A 16726-nucleotide genomic window follows, 5' to 3' on the forward strand; every position below is an offset into this window, starting at 1 on the left:
CTGCGTTAAATTCTTTAATTCCGTGCTGAGGTAATTACGGTTAGTTGAGAATTTGTAAGCATTTATAAATTGTGATAGGATGACTGATTTTTTAACTGAATATGGATGGTATGAACTGAAATGGGGGTAGTTCCCGATATGCGTGGGTTTGTGGTATATTTTCGTGGCTATTTTGTTGTTGTTGTTCTTCTTCTCTCCCATAGTCCTAGATGGACCACTGGGTCATTCATGGCTGGTAGGTGATATTCTTTGTTAGCCTCCTCCAATCATCTCGGTCTCTTGTTCTTGATGTCAGTTGAGAAATGGAGGAATTTGTCCATTTTAATCGAGGTTGGCCCCTATCCCTTGGTCCAGGAACGATTTCTTCTAGTGCTTGCTTTGGAATGCCATTAGCCCTCTCCACATGACCGAACCATTTCATCTGTCTTCTTCTGATGACTGTCAGAATATTTTCCCTTCTTCTCCCATCTATTGAATCAATCAGTTTTCGAACATGGTTTCGTGAGCGGTATAGGGAATTTTCAAAAGTCTTCTGTAAGTTTTCATTTCAAAAGACAGGAGTCTCCTCTCATGTTCCCTCAATAAAGTCCAGGCCTCACAACCATACAAGAGGATAGAATTCACCAAGGTGTCAATTAGTCTTAGTCTGGTTGTGATTGCTATTCTGTTATTTCCCCACAATGGTTTTAACTTCTGTAGGACCACGGTTGCCTTAGCAATTCGGTATTTAATGTCGGTTTTTGAACGACCATTTTGACTCAACGTGCTTCCAAGATAAGTGAACTTGTTTACATTCTCAATTTGTTAATTGCCAATTTGTATCTTTAAGAATTCAATGTCGGATTTTGAGGTTATCATTGTTTTTGTTTTTTGTAGGTTTATGTATAATCCATGTTGGAAGTTTATTTTGCACTAGGTTAGACTATAATAAATTTAGTTTAATCCTTTATCCAAGTGTAGGCAAACAAAGTTTGCTCCTGAAAATATCTTCATGACTGAGGCGCATTAAGGGAAGGACCACTACCATTGGTAGTGGCCCTTCCCTTAATGCATAGCATTATACATGTCTGCAAAGAAATGTGCTTTGCATTATGGGAGATACTAAGACAAGGAGAGATGAGAGCTTGGTCCACCTTTGCAACGAGATGCCAACAGATGTACCACCTTGCCTCAGTCATGAAGATATTTTCAGGAGCAAACTTTGTTTGTCTACACTTGGATAAAGGATTAAACTAAATTTACTATAATGTATAATCCATATTTTTTTTAATGTTCCGAAAACGCGGCTGGTTATCTCTTGTAATTCTTCTTCACTTTCTGCCAGAAGATCGATATCGTCTGCAAAATGTAAGTTATTTATTCTTAGTCTGCTAACTACTATTCCAGTGTCATATTCATGAAGATCTTCATCTATGACATATTCCAGAAAAACAATTAAAAAGAAGAGGGGGACAAGATGCATCACTGTCTTACCCCACGTTCTGCCCGAAATGGCTCACTGCTGTAATTTTTAATTTCAATTCTCATACCAGATGAGAAATAAAGAAATTTAATGATCCTAATGATTTTGTTTCAATACCATAATGTTCTTAAATTTTCCATAATGCCTCATGCCATATTGAGTCAAAAGCGTTTTGAAGGTCTAAAAAGTTGTGACAGATTATTTTGTTATGTTCTATGTATTTTTCGCCTAGTATGTGTATTGTAAAAATATGGTCGATTGTACTTCTGGACTTCCGGAAACCTGCTTGTTCATCTGATAGTCTGCTTTCTATTTTCTTTTCAATTCTTGACAATAGTATTTATAACAGGATTTTGCTTGGATGAATAATATTGATAATATTAATAAGGCTTATTGTTCTATAGTTTCTACATTTATTGCTGTTTCCCTTTTTAGGAATAAGTACAAGGACAGAAGTCTGCCAATCTGAGGGCCAAGTCTCTGTGTTCCATACATCCTGGAATAAATTTAGCAAGGTATCTATGATGATGTCACCTCCTTCGCGTATCAGTTCCATTGTAACAAATCAATTCCCGGTGATTTCCCTATTTTTGAGGAGCTAACTGCTGCAATGACTTCTGTTAATATTGCGAACTCTCCTTTCTCCGAACCTCCTGGCAAAATTCCGTCCAAAATATCGTCAGTCAGTTGAGGGTCCTTTTCAAAAAGCTTGGTTGCGTAACATTTCCACCTATCAACTATTTTCTGGTTATCCACGATAGGAGTTCCATCTTCATCTTCTATGCTCCAATTACTTGCAGTAAAAGGTTTGGTTAACTTATTGATAATTTGAAAAGCACTTTTAGAATTATTTTTATTTAAGTCCTCTTCTATATTTTTGCGTTCATCTAATATCCATAAGTTTCTAGCAGGTTTGATTTCTTTTTTAATAATCTTAGTAATATTGTTCTCTATTATCACCGCTATTAATATGATATTTCAAATATCTTCTTTCGTCGCATAAGTCCAAAATATTATTGGTTATCCATGTTTATTTTCCTTTTGTATCCAAGGATTTCTTCAGCTGTCTCAGTTATCTTTTGTGAGAAGTATTTGGTTTTATATAACAAATGGCATATAAAAAAAAAAAAATAATAAAAAAATAATAAAAAAAAGAAAATGGTTCTTGGAGGTCTGAATAGCAGAGTAGAAAATGAATACCAGACACAGAATGGCAGTGCAGAAAAGAGCAAAGTCAGAACATGGATTAGTCATGTTCTCACAAAAAAAAGTGCATGAACACACATACACAGGAAGAGAGAAAGAGAGAGGGGGGGGCATATTAGAAATAAGTCTTACGACTGTGGTATAGGTGATAGTGATATCGTCATATTGATTCAGGTTACAAGAGTATACAGAGGATTTGAAATAGTATATACTATATACTTTTGACTAGAATAAAAATTAATACCATGTTATTATTATTATCATATAGGCACTTACATGGAGTCTGGAGACTCATTGCAAGAGACCCAGTCTATCCACACAATTTATAGTCCTCATGTCCCTACTAAGCACACCTTCATTCAACTTTCAGGGATGACCCATTGTTCTAATCCCTCTAGACAGGTGTTGAAACATTTCCCATGAACTGTGATTACTGTGCTCATGACCAGACATGAGCACAGTAATCCAGATGTGGGCATATCAAGGCCTTATAAAGAAAAATAACTTCTTATCTCTACATGTTACTGTGTTTTTCAATAGACAAGTAATGTTATGGGCTACCTTAGCAACATGTCCTCTAAACTTTAACTCTCTGCAAACCATCACCCATAAATCTCTAGCTTCATCTATTTCCCAGAGTACAGTGCCGTCAATGTAATACGTGGCTTGTAATCTATTTTTCCCAAAATGCATAACGTTACATTTCTCAACACTAAAAAACTGACACCCATTAACTTTCACTCATATTGACAGCCTATTTAATTTGTCCTGCAAGCCCTCTACATTGCCTTGATTAACTATTACTCTATCTAATTTTGCATATCAGCAAAACAACTGAATATTTCCATTCAGGTTATTTCCTATATCATTTATATACAAATGAAACAGCAATGGTCCCAGCAGTGAACCCTGCCCCTCCATATACCGCTTTTCATATCTGTCCAGCAACTACCCTCTTATCCACTTAACCAGTATCAAATGAACAGCCACCCTCCTGCTTGTCTCCTATTCTTTTTTGGCTGCAATTCATCCACTATCATCAGCAGTACTCACCCCCCCCCATCTTCTCTATCTTTCCTGAAAATACTAAACCCTTCACATTCTATCCCTGTAACTATATCATCTGATGTTAGCCAAGTCTCATTAATGCCTATAACTTTTGAAGAGGTTGCATTAACCAATGTCAAAAATTCCTCCATCTTTTTCCTGATACTTCTGGCATTAGTATATAGAAACTGAAGCATCCCTTTAGGCCCATACCCACATTTACTTTCTGAATAACCTACCCTATCCAACATTTTTGCTTTTCTTCACTTAGTCATTCTCACACTCACTTGCTTCATGGGTGCCTTAAGACAAACTTCACTTGCTTCCATCCTATTTGCTTAAGTTTCCCTGAATTTCCATTCAGCATGCTCAGTGAACAAAGCTCTCTCTCTCTCTCTCTTTAGGCACTTAACACCAAAACCATTTAGATGCAGTCCATCAGCATTGTACAAACCTTTCCTTCCATCAAACACAGACCACAGATCCACAAATCCTATATCATTCCTTCTGCATAATCTATGCATAGACTCAATGACTATCAACATCCCCCCCCTACCCCTCCTCAGTTTAACCTCTATCATAGCGTGGTAGGAGACACAATCTTCACCTTCTTGCTCTTCAGTTTTGTCCCTTCTAACAATTCCTTTACATCCTTCCTCATAGAACACTTCTCGTCTCTCAAATCATTTGTACCAACCAAGACAATCATTTCCTTCGACTTACCTTTTTGCATCTGGATGGCATGGCTAATATCATGAATTTTTGCACCTGGAAAACACAATTTTGTTACACTTTCTTTAAGTACTCCCCTGATTACCGAGTCTCCACACATAATTTTCTCCTTGTTTTTCTTGTTTGTTCAGTCAGTCTTTATTATTCCTTCAGACTGTCTGCTACTTTCTCTTTTCAGCCCTGCTTCTTTTGCTGCTTCTGCAATTTTTCAATTTCCAGCTTTGTCCTATGAAGGAAAACATTCAAGCATGCAAGTTCTTTATAAAATCCATTTCATTATCCTCTATTTTAACATCAGATGATAAGTTACAGGGATAGAATGTGAAGGATTTAGTATTTTCAGGAAAGATAGAGAAGATTGGGGGGGGGTGAGTACTGCTGATGATAGTGGATGAATTGTAGCCAAAAAGAATAGGAGACAAGAAGGAGGATGGCTGTTCATTTGATACTGGTTAAGTGGATAAGAGGGTGGTTGCTGGACAGATATGAAAAAGTGGTATATGGAGGGGCAGGGTTCACTGCTGGGACCATTGCTGTTTCATTTGTACATAAATGATATAGGAAAACCAAAGGAAATATTCAGTTGTTTTGCTGATATGCAAAATTAGATAGAGTAATAGTTAATCAAGGCAATGTAGGGGGCTTGCAGGACAATATGGGCGAAAGTTAATGGTGTCAGTTTAATGTTGAGAAATGTAAAGTTATGCATTTTGGTAAAAATAGATTACAAGCCATATATCACATTGATGGCACTGTACTCTGGGAAATAGATGAAGCTAGAGATTTATAGGTGATGGTTTGCAGAGAGTTCAAGTTTAGAGGACATGTTGCTAAGGTAGTCCATAACATTACTTGTCTATTGAAGAACATAGTAACATGGAGAGATAAGAAGTTATTTCTCTTTATAAGGCCTTGATATGCCCACATTTGGATTACTGTGCTCATGTCTGGTCACCTGAGTTTCTTGGGGATGAGGAAGCAGTAGAGTATTCAGAGGTGAGTGGACTATGGAATGTTGCCTATGAGGATAGATTGAGGGTGTGTGGATTATAGAAGTTGGTTGATAGGAACAAAAGAGGGGACATGATAGAAACATTTAAGTTGTTTAAAGGGTTTTATAGGATTGATGCATGGGAAATGTTTCAACACTTGTCTAGAGAGATTAGAACAATGGGTCATCCCTGGAAGTTGAATGAAGGTGTGCTTAGCAGGGGGGGCGTGAGGACTATAAATTGTGTGGATAGACTGGGTCTCTCGCAATGAGTCTCCAGACTCCATGTAGGTGCCTATATGATGATGATAATAATAATAATAATAACATGATATTAATATTTATCCTAGTCAAAAGTATATAGCGATGACTTACTATTTCAAATCCTCTGTATACTCTCATAACCTGAATAAATATGACGATATTACTATCACCTATACCACAGTAGTAAGACTTATTTCTAATACCCCTGTGTGTGCGTGCACTTTTTTTATCATTGGTGCTGTCCACTCTACTGATATTTGCTGTGCTCCCGTCACCTAACAGACACTCATTTTTGAAACACTTAATATTCTCTCTCTCTCTCCAGTTTCAATTTCCTTCCACATATCCTTTAATTTTCTCAATAACGACATTTCACACACAGTGCACTGAATAAAATTCTGCAAACTCAAATCACCCAACAACGTAGTCTTTTTCATGACTGTTTGTCCATGTATTGGTGCCATGCTGACAATAGCTTTAGGCAATTCCACACCTGTTTACAAAAAAAAAAAAAAAAAAGGTAAAGTAATCAAAAGATATATTTCAGTGATTACACCACATTTTTTTATTATTCAGTTATACAAAATACTGAAATAATAGTTCCCGACAAGTTTCGTAAATCGTAGGATTTACATCTTCAGGGATTAAATAGCATAACCTTAAGTTTAAACAAGAGAATTAATAAGGTAAAGTAATATTCTCAAATAAAATACAAAATAAGTTACTTATACTTCAGGAGCAACAATTCCACTCCCATACAAAAGTTTTTAAAAAAAATTAATGTTAGACCGTTTATGGATGCAAACTGTAGGCTCAAATATTATTCAAGAAAAAAAAGAGAAAAAAAAAAAAAATCAAGAACCAAACCTTGCAATCTCAATAAAAATAGCTGAAGAAAATATTGATTAATTCAACTAGGAAAGTATGTGGTGAAGTTGGCCAAAAGGATAAAAAAGCAAACTTCCTAGTGGATCAAGAAGTGTTCTGGAAAAAAGAAATTATATCAGGAAGAGTTTGGAAAGAATACAGAAGATACATATCACAAAATGATTTTAAAGGTTGTGGAGGCTAATAAAAAACTGAAGATAAAAGTATTCTGGGTGTCTGTGGCAACTATCACTTTGAAAGCTTTTTTAATTATATAAACAGTGAGCGAAAAGAAGAGGGTAAAAATCATTCAATAAGAAGAATGCAACCAGGAGTACATATAAATATTTGAGGTAGAACCCTCATCAGAAACCTGAAGGCTTTATTAATATTATTTGACACCTCCAGGGAGTCCAAAGACTCATCGAGGGAAGGCACCTAATCTACAAATCTCAGTCTCCACCATTCAACCTCATCCACATCATCTACACCAATGCCATATACTGACCACCACCACTAGTATTTTCACAGACAATCAAAAACAACCATGCCCACAACAGGATTTGAACCTGCAGCCTTTTGGCTGGAGAGCAGATATACTAACCACTCGGCCAACCAGGCCGGCATTATATACCTATTTCTTGAACAAACAGCTGCACATTAGACAGAAACTTCACAGAATATGAAGGTATAAAAGTTTAAAGGCAACTACATTGCATAATTCAAAAGGCCTCAATTCTGAATTCTCAAAAATGATTGTGGATCACTGAATTCTAGATGACTGGAGTAAAGCACTCACAGTACTCAACTACAAAAAAAGAAAATAAAAGTAAATACAGGAGATGATCACTGTAAGGAACATCTAGGAACAGAGAACACTTCGTTAGAACACAAGGTTCACTACAGTGAGCTTATGAAAAAAATGCTAACCATCACACTCTATTTCCATAAAACAAAAGAAATCACTGAAAATAACACAAAATAACCCATGAAAAATGTAATAAAGGAAATCACAGGATATTAAAAAAAAAAAAAAAAACTCAGGACATAGGACAAATAATAAATTTAGTTTAATCCTTTATCCAAGTGTATGCAAACAAAGTTTGCGCCTGAAAATATCTTCAGGACTGAGGTAAGGTAGTGCAATGCCAGGCAACTCCGAGTAAAGGTGGACCAAGCTCTCATCACTCGTCTCAGTATCTCCCATAATGCAAAGCACATCTCCTTGCAGACATGTATACTGCTATGCATTAAGGGAAGGACCACTACCCAGACTGGTTTCATTTAGGCAACTCCGAACAATCCTTTATTGCTTGGAGTTGCCTGGTGTTGCACTACCTTACCTCAGTCCTGAAGATATTTTCAGGCACAAACTTTGTTTGTATACACTTGGATAAAGGATTAAACTAAATAATTTATTATAGTCTAACCAAGTGAAAAATGAACTTCCGACAAAGGACAAAGAAAACAGAAGGAAACATACATAAGTACACAAAATGAAAACATGAAAAAATACAAATGCAAATAATAGTGGGAGACAAAAGAACTAGAACATGAAATGATAAAAGTGAAAATCCAGAATTAATGTTTAACAAGGCGTTAGTAAGGTGGGAAAATGTAACAAAAGTGGTAAGGTGGGGGTCCCACACTAAACTTGGTTGCGCGCAACAGCCTGTTGTCTATGGTGTCGAGTAATGGGTTATGAAAGGGGAAGCTGAACTGAGGCATGACTCACTGCCATGCGTTGTTAAAAAGTTGTAGTCAATTTAAAATCTTTGGATTCTGTGACACCACCCCACCTTACTAATGCCAGGTTAAATTTTGAAATGTTACATTGTCTTAAAAATTAATGTCCCTTACCCAAAATATTCATAATAAACTAAATAAGATGTGTAGTTTGTTCCATTGAAATCAAAAATAACCAGAAAATTTCAGTGGCAGTCAGCTTAGTAACCTCCATGTACAAAGAGGAAGGGAAAAGAAATGATGAACATTAGTCTGCATTAGTTAGCTTCATGATTGGACACAGGCTTAAGTATACCAGCATAAGTTGATACTGTTCTCTTAGAATTGTAAAGTAAAGAACACTGCACACCATACAGCATTTACTTTTTAATTTCTTTAATTCGAAGTTTAAGTCGTGAAACTTATTTTGTGTTAGCAGCTCATTTTGTATTTGAAAGACCTTATCTATTAGTAAAAGAATTCTAAATTTCTGATTTAGAAATTTAATTTTTATATTAAATTCTATGTATTCTATCTTCGGTGTATGATTTTTCATCATTTCCTCTGTTCTATTTCTCACAATTTTCTTCTATTATATTTGCAGCAATTTACTTATTATATTTCTCACCATTTTAGTCTCCTGATTGTGACATCATTTGACAGGAAATTCAGTTTGCTATGGTGAAGATTTTAAGCTTTTAATGTTTGTAATAGTGAATTTAAAATGGCATTGGTTTATGGGATCCAGGCTGGGACTTTCCCAGTTCGTTTCAGTACAAACCTTTAGAGTAGTGTTCACCATAATACACATCTACTCTATGAGAAATATGAAAAATTTTTTCCTACTATTGAGTGCTGCACAGAAGAACAATTGTTGAAGAAAAGTTAGAAAAAAACAAGCTTGATTCAAATCAAATAGGTGATGTCACAAACAGGGGAATATAACAAGGAGCTGTATTTCACTTTTGTAGGTCTAGAAAAAGGCATACAGTAGTCTCCCCTTATCTGCAGTCAACCCAAGTCTGACAATGTCAAATGGAAAATTCCAGAAATGAACAATTCATAAGTTTTAATGTGCACCATTCTGAGTAGCATGATTAAATCTCACATTGTCCTGCCAGGGATGCGAATCGTCCTTTTGTCAAGCATATCAACACTGTACTGTATACGGCACCCACTTATTAGTCACTTCATAGCCATCTCAGTTATCAGACTGACTGTCACAGTATCACGAGTGCTTGTATTCAGGTAACCCTTATTTTACTCGATAATGGTCCCAAAGGGTAAGAGTAGTTGTTGTTGATCCTGACTTTGGGATAGTAGGAATGTCTATTTTTCCTGTCTGTACTAAAGATGCTTAGTTTAGTTTTGTCTGGGTTGATTTTTAGTTTAAGTTCATCTGACCATTTTTCTAATCCTCTCATGGATTTCTTTAGAATCTCCTCTGATTCTCTGATTTTAGCACTAGTGTTTTAGCACCAGATGGCTATATCATCTGCGTAGCAAGCTACTTTTGAGTCTTCTGTAAGGTAGGGATGAATGTTATTGACATATAAAAGGAATAGTAAGGGACTGAGTACTGAGCCCTGGGGAACACTAGCCCAGGTTCTCTGCTCCCTGATATTGCGGCATTGATCTTGATCTTTCTTCCTCTAATGAAATCAGCAATCCAGATTAAAGCATTTCCTCTAATTCCAATATCATGTACTGTTTGTATTAATTTTTTGATCCAAACACGATCGAAAGCAGCAGTCATATCAAGGAATATGGCAGTTGCCTTTTTTTTTTTTTTTTTTTTTTGTTGGTATTTCCTGAAATGAGTCTATTATCGTTTGGCAGAAGTGGAATAATTGATCTGTTGTCGAATGACGGGCTCTATAGGCAGTTTGGTAGTAGTTAATTTTCTTATTTTTTGTCAGCCAGTGCATGAGCCTGGAGTGTATAATTCTTTCAGTAATTTTACACAGTATGCTAGTTAATGCGATAAGTCTAAAGCTTTTGACATTCTGTGGCATTTTTGTCAGGTTTCAGGATGGGTACAATAACTGATTTTTTCCATTCTTTTGGAAGTTTGCCTGTTCGCCAAGAGGTATTGAAAATGTCAAGAAGTTGTTCTTTGGCATTTTTGCCAAGGTGTTTGACCATATGACCAAAGATAAGATCATTACTAGGAGATTTATTAGGTGTAGTTTTCTCAATTGATGAATTTAGTTCACTTAGTGTAAATTCTTTGGAGAAGATGTCATTAGTTTGGTATGTTCTTGCTTGTTTTAGTATTTTACTCGTGAGTTTATCGAGGATCTTGTCCTCTCTGTTATACTGAAGTTTAAGAGTAGTGATGTTAGCAATTCAGATATGCCAAAGAGAAGCCGTAAAAGGTTCACTCCTCATACATTTCAATGTAATATCAATACTATTACAATTTTAATATGCACTTCACATCCATGGTAACCTTAACATATATATATATATACCTCCTGAAGTTGTGAGGTAAGTGGAAGTTCTTGACTTCATAAGGAAAGAAAAAGATCATATGCAGAGGTAGCTAAGAATCCATTTACATTCACATAACTTTTTATTACAGTATATTGTTATATGAGGGTGGTCTGAAAAGTTCTTGGCATAACAATGAAAAAAAAATGTATAATTTCAAAATTATTTTTATTTTTCAACATAATCTCCCTTAAGACTAATAAATTTATTCCGGCGATGATCCAGTGCCATTATCCCGTTCCTGTAGTAGTTCTCAGTAAGATCTGCAAAATACCCCTCTACAGCTGCAATCACTTCTTGATTTGAAGAAAAATGTTGACCAGTGAGGAACATTTTTAGCTTTGGGAAGAGATAGAAGTCAGAGGGAGCCAAATCTGGGGAATAGGGCAGATATTCCAACAATTCATAGTGCCGATCCCTTAATTTTCCCATTGCCAAAACATCTTTGTGGTCGAGTGCATTGTCCTGATGAAATATGATTTTTTTTCTTCTGCAAACAGTCTTTTCTCTAGTCTGGTTAAAAGATCGGAATAATATTTCCCAGTTATTGTTTTATCCTTTTCAAGATAATTAATAAACAAAATGCCTTTAGCATCCAAAAACACCAATGACATGACCTTTCCTGCCAATAGACCTGACTTTGTCCTCTTTGGTGCTGAACAACCAGCTTCTGTCTACTGTTTAGATTGCTGTTTGGATTCTGGTGTGTAATGGTGAATCCAAGTCTCATCCATAGTAATAAATCGATGCACAAAATCAGATTTATTCTTATTAAAGTGCTCTAAGCTCTGTTCAGAGATTTTCATGCGAGTGCGTTTTTTGATCTGCTGTGAGCAAGCATGGCACCCATCTTGCGCAAAGTTTTTTCATTTGCAATTCTTCATGCAAAATATACCCTACACATTCTTTTGAAATGACTATAGTCTCAGCAATTTCACGCACTTTAACTTACCGGTCATCCAATACCGTATGATGCACTTGATCAATGATTTCTGGTGTTGTTACACTTTTTTGGACATCCTTCAAGGCTGGTGTGATCACTTTTAAACTTGGAAGCTCATTTCTTAATTGCAAAAATAAAGGAGAAGATTGCCCATAAACTTTTATGAACTTTGAATGAATTCTTTTGGCGTTAACCCTTCTTTTACAAAGAATTTTATAACTGCACGATACTCAATTTCATCCATTTCAAGGGATACAGACAACACTTTTGGTTCAGACAGCTGTTTAAAACGAACTACTTGATAGAATGACTTCCAATTTCACATGGATGCTTATGACAGATGTACCAACTTAGAAAAAAAAATCTTGCTGATAGTGATGCCATCTATGGTCGAAGCCGAGAAATTTTTAGACCACCCTCGTAATTGTTCTATTTCATTATTAGTCATTGTTAATCTCCTACTGTGCCTAATTTATAAATTAAACTTTATCATAGGTATGTATGTATGTATGTATAGGAAAAAAAACAGTATATATACGTTCAACACTATCTGGGATTTCAGATATTTGCTGAGGGTCTTGGAAAGTACCCTCTGCAGATAAGGGGGAGCTACTGTACTACAAGTTGCCAAGAGAAAAGCAATTTAGAACATTACAATTATAACGACATTATACAGATCAACAGATAGTGTATATTTAATGATGATTCTATGTTATTTTTGACCATCTAAATGTAAGAAAATTGACATAAACTGGGTTTTATATTGGCCGAAGGATTTTAATTGATACTAAGTAAGAAATACCAACAAATTTCGCCAACTTAGCTGTTTGGCTTCTTCAGGGTGAATAAAAGAGATACAAAACTATTCATGAAGGAATGAACAGAATACAATTGTATTTTTTACAAATACAGAAGAATACGTATATCAAATGCATAGAGCGTGTATGATGTAAACTGTTGTTATGCAGGAACGTTCTGTAATTAGCAGCAAAATTTCACTCTGGCATGTTTAATGATCTTATGAGGATCTTCCAAATATCAGCTAGAATTAATCCTTGGTTTCTATTGAGGTTGTGTTTAGAACGGATGACTGTTATGGTTTCTTTTATGTATCGGGAGTGGAAATCTTCCTTTCAATAGGGCATTGAACTTTTGTCCCATTCGATGGTATGGTTTGTCCTTGGGAAATGAAGGGCTAACTCGGAATTGTCTACTCTGTTATTGTTTACATCTCCTACATGTTCTTTTTTTCTAATTTCGAAACTTCTTGAGGTCTGTCCAATGTAATTTAATTCACATGAACAGGGGATGTTATAGACACCGCCATATTTGAAGACGGCATGACTGTCTTTTGCAGATCTTAAAAAATGGTCGATAGTCTTTAAAGGTTTAAAAGTCACTCGTATTTCATGTGGCTTGAGGAGTGTAGCAATCTTTTTAGAAACTGTTCCAGCATAAGGAATGGCAATGGTGGATTTGTAAAGAATTTCCTCAGATTGCTGTTCTGAGTGGGTGTTGGGTGGGGGGTCGCAGAAAAGTATCTTATGGATCAATTTTTTTGGATAACCATTGTCTATAAGGATTTTTGATATGTGGGATAGTTCATCTTTGAGATCTTTATCATCTATAGTGATGCGAGACGCCCTATTTTTTAGCATGTATACAATGCTTAATTTTTGAGAAATGTGGTGCGAAGATGTGAAGTGCAAGTATCGACCTGTGTTGGTTGGTTTGTGATAGACCGCAAGGCTGATATGTCCATCCTTTGTTTCTTAATTAAAGTATCCAGGAATGGTAATTATTTATCCTTCTCAAGTTCCAAGGTGAACTTTATTTTGTGATGGAAGGAGTTGATCTTGGTAAGAAAATCAAAAAGATCTTTTGCTGTGTTTTTCCATACAATAAAAATGTCATCCGTACCTCCACCAAACTGTAGGTGTAGGGCCTAATTGAGACAAAATGTCATTTTCCAGTTTCCCCATAAAGAGAACTGTATGATAGTGAACATTTAATGATGATTCTATGTTATTTTCGACCATCTAAACAAGAAAATTGACATAAACTGGGTTTTATATTGGCCGAAGGATTTTAATTGATATTAAGTAAGAAACACCCACAAGTTTCGCCAACTTAGCTGTTTCGCTTCTTCATGGTGAATAAAAGAGATACAAAACAACTTAAACACAACTGTTCATGAAGGAATGAACCGAATGCAATTATATTTTTTACAAATATAGAAGAACGCGTACATCAAACTTATGGAGCAGATCACTTTATGAAGAAACTGGAAAGTGACATTTTATCTCAATTAGACCCTAAACCCACAGTGTGGTGGAGGTACGTGGATGACATTTTTATTGTATGGAAAAACACAGAAAAAGATCTTTTTGATTTTCTTACCAAGATCAACTCCATCACAAAATAAAGTTCACCTCGGAACTTGAGAAGGACAAACAATTACCATTCGTGGATACTTTAATTAAGAAACAAAGAGATGGACATATCAGCCTTGCAGTCTATCGCAAACCAACCAACACAGGTCGATACTTGCACTTCACATCTTCACACCACATTTCTCAAAAACTACGCATTGTACACATGCTAAAAAATAGGGCGTCTCGCATCACTACAGATGATAAAGATCTCAAAGATGAACTATCCCACATATCAAAAACCCTTATAGACAATGGTTATTCAAAAAAATTGATCCATAAGATACTTTTCTGCAACCCCCCCCCCCCGCCCCCCCACAACAACAATCTGAGAAAATACATTACAAATCCACCATCGCCATTTGCTCGGACAGTTTCTAAAAAGATTGCTACACTCCTCAAGTCACATGAAATATGAGTGACTTTTAAATCTTTAAAGACTATCTGACATTTTTTAAGATCTCCGAAAGACAGTCACGCCTTCTTCAAATATGGCGGTGTCTATAACATCCCCTGTTCATGTGAATAAAATTACATTGGTCAGACCTCAAGAAGTTTGGAAATTAAAAAAAAAAAAAAAAACACGTAGGAGATGTAAACAATAACAGAGAAGACAATTCAGGGCCTTCATTTCTCAAGGATAAACGATACCATCAAATGGGACAAAAGCTCCATGCCAATTGAGAGGAAGATTTCCACTCCCAATACATAAAAGTAGCTATAACAGCCATCCGTTCTAAACAAAACCTCAATAGAAACCAAGGATTATTCTAGCTGATATTTGGAAGACCCCTCATAAGATCATTAAACATGCCAGAGTTAAATTTCGCTGCTAATTACAGAAAACGTTCCTGCATAACAGTTGACATCATACACGCTGCATGCATTTGATGTACGTATTCTTCTGTATTTATAAAAATACAATTGTATTCGGTTCATTCCTTCATGAACAGTTTAAATTGTTCTGTATCTCTTTTATTCACCCTGAAGAAGCCAAACAGCTAAGTTGGCGAAACTTGTTGGTATTTCTTAGTTAGTAGCAATTAAAATCCTTCGGCCAATATAAAACCAGTTGATGTCAATTTTCTTAAGTGTATATTTAAGTTGTAAGTGAATTCTAAGCTGTACAGGAAGATAAGTATTTATGCAAAATCAGGTGTAAGATAAGTACTCACTATTTCCACTCATTCGTTATATCTATATGGATTACATTATGATGAGCAGTGACTATAAACCTGACAGTGATATCAAACATATTCAACTCAGCTGATTAGGCAGATATTATACTCTTAATAAATCCAGTATATAAGTATGCAATAAAAAAAATTAAAAAAAAAAAAAACGATTAAAAGAGGAAGGAATATAGACATTCTCAATGAAAAACCTACAGAATAAATATAATTAATAAGTTATTCGGGTACAATTTTTAGTGATGATTGAATACATTTTTCATCATCATCAAATTCCTGCCATGTACCCTCAAGGGATGTATAGGATATGATAGTACTACATGAAAAAAAATTACATCATTATTAATTTCCTATCTCCAATTTTCCTCCAAATCAGTCTGTTACTTGTCAAGACTCCAACATTATCAGATCTTATATTTCTATCGTCTAAGGCATTTTGTACCGTATCAATCCACCTATATCTTGGTCTTCATCTGGGTCGTTTTCCTGCCAACCTGGCAGAGAACACTTGTTTTGCTAATCTTTCCTTGCCCATTCTGTTTAAGTGACCATACTACCCGAGATTAGCTCTGCTAACGCCTTCCTGGATGCTGACAATGTCAAGTTCTTTCCTAATATCCTCGTTTTTAATATGATATTGCCATTGATGCCATCTGTTCACGCCTCTAATCTTTCTCAGGACTCTCATATCTGTGGTCTCTAGTCTTTGGTCAAGTGTTTTACTTCTGACCCAGCTCTCAGATCCATAAGTTAAAACTGGTTTGAACACTGTCTTATATACAGCTAATTTAGTGTTTTGACTAATTTCTCTCTTATTCCATATAAATTTATTCAATTGACTTCCCACCATACCAGCTTTGCTGATTCTGTTGTCTATTTCTATATTTAATTTACCATCTTCAGTAAAAATGGTGCCTAAATACCTGAAATGTTTTACTTGTTCCACAGGTTCTCCATTCACAACACAGTTGACATTTTCAGTGATTCTGCCTATTTTCATTGTCTTTGTCTTTTTATTGCTAACCTTCATACCATATCTATTACAACAGCTATTCAATTTAGTCAGAGAATCTTGTAGAGGATTTATTTAGAAGTATAACATCATCCGCATAAAGCAAAGAGCTGACATTAACATCTCCAATTTTGATATCATGTTTAATACCACTTTCCTTCATAATGTGATCCATATAGATAATGAATAACAGAGGGGATAATGTACATCCTTGTCTCACATCAGATTTAACATTAAGCCATCTTCCTGTACTTCAATTCTAACTGCTGACTTATAACTCAAATAAAGACTAAGTATTGCTTGATATAATGCCCCATTGACACCATATAACTGCAGCGTATTGAATAGCTTCTCTCTTGGCA

The 16726-nt window shown here is 35.5% G+C and overlaps 1 protein-coding gene across 2 annotated transcripts in view; it reads right to left on the reverse strand.

The window, feature by feature from the left end:
- Positions 1-16726, reverse strand: part of Nup58 (nuclear pore complex protein Nup58) — a 271379-nt gene that overhangs the window by 62594 nt on the left and 192059 nt on the right. The window lies entirely within an intron of this gene.

The sequence above is a fragment of the Typopeltis vanoorti genome, chromosome 13 (assembly GCF_054136105.1).
Source record: "Typopeltis vanoorti isolate ZY-2024b chromosome 13, IOZ_Tvanoo_1.0, whole genome shotgun sequence".
Lineage (NCBI taxonomy): Eukaryota > Metazoa > Arthropoda > Arachnida > Uropygi > Thelyphonidae > Typopeltis > Typopeltis vanoorti.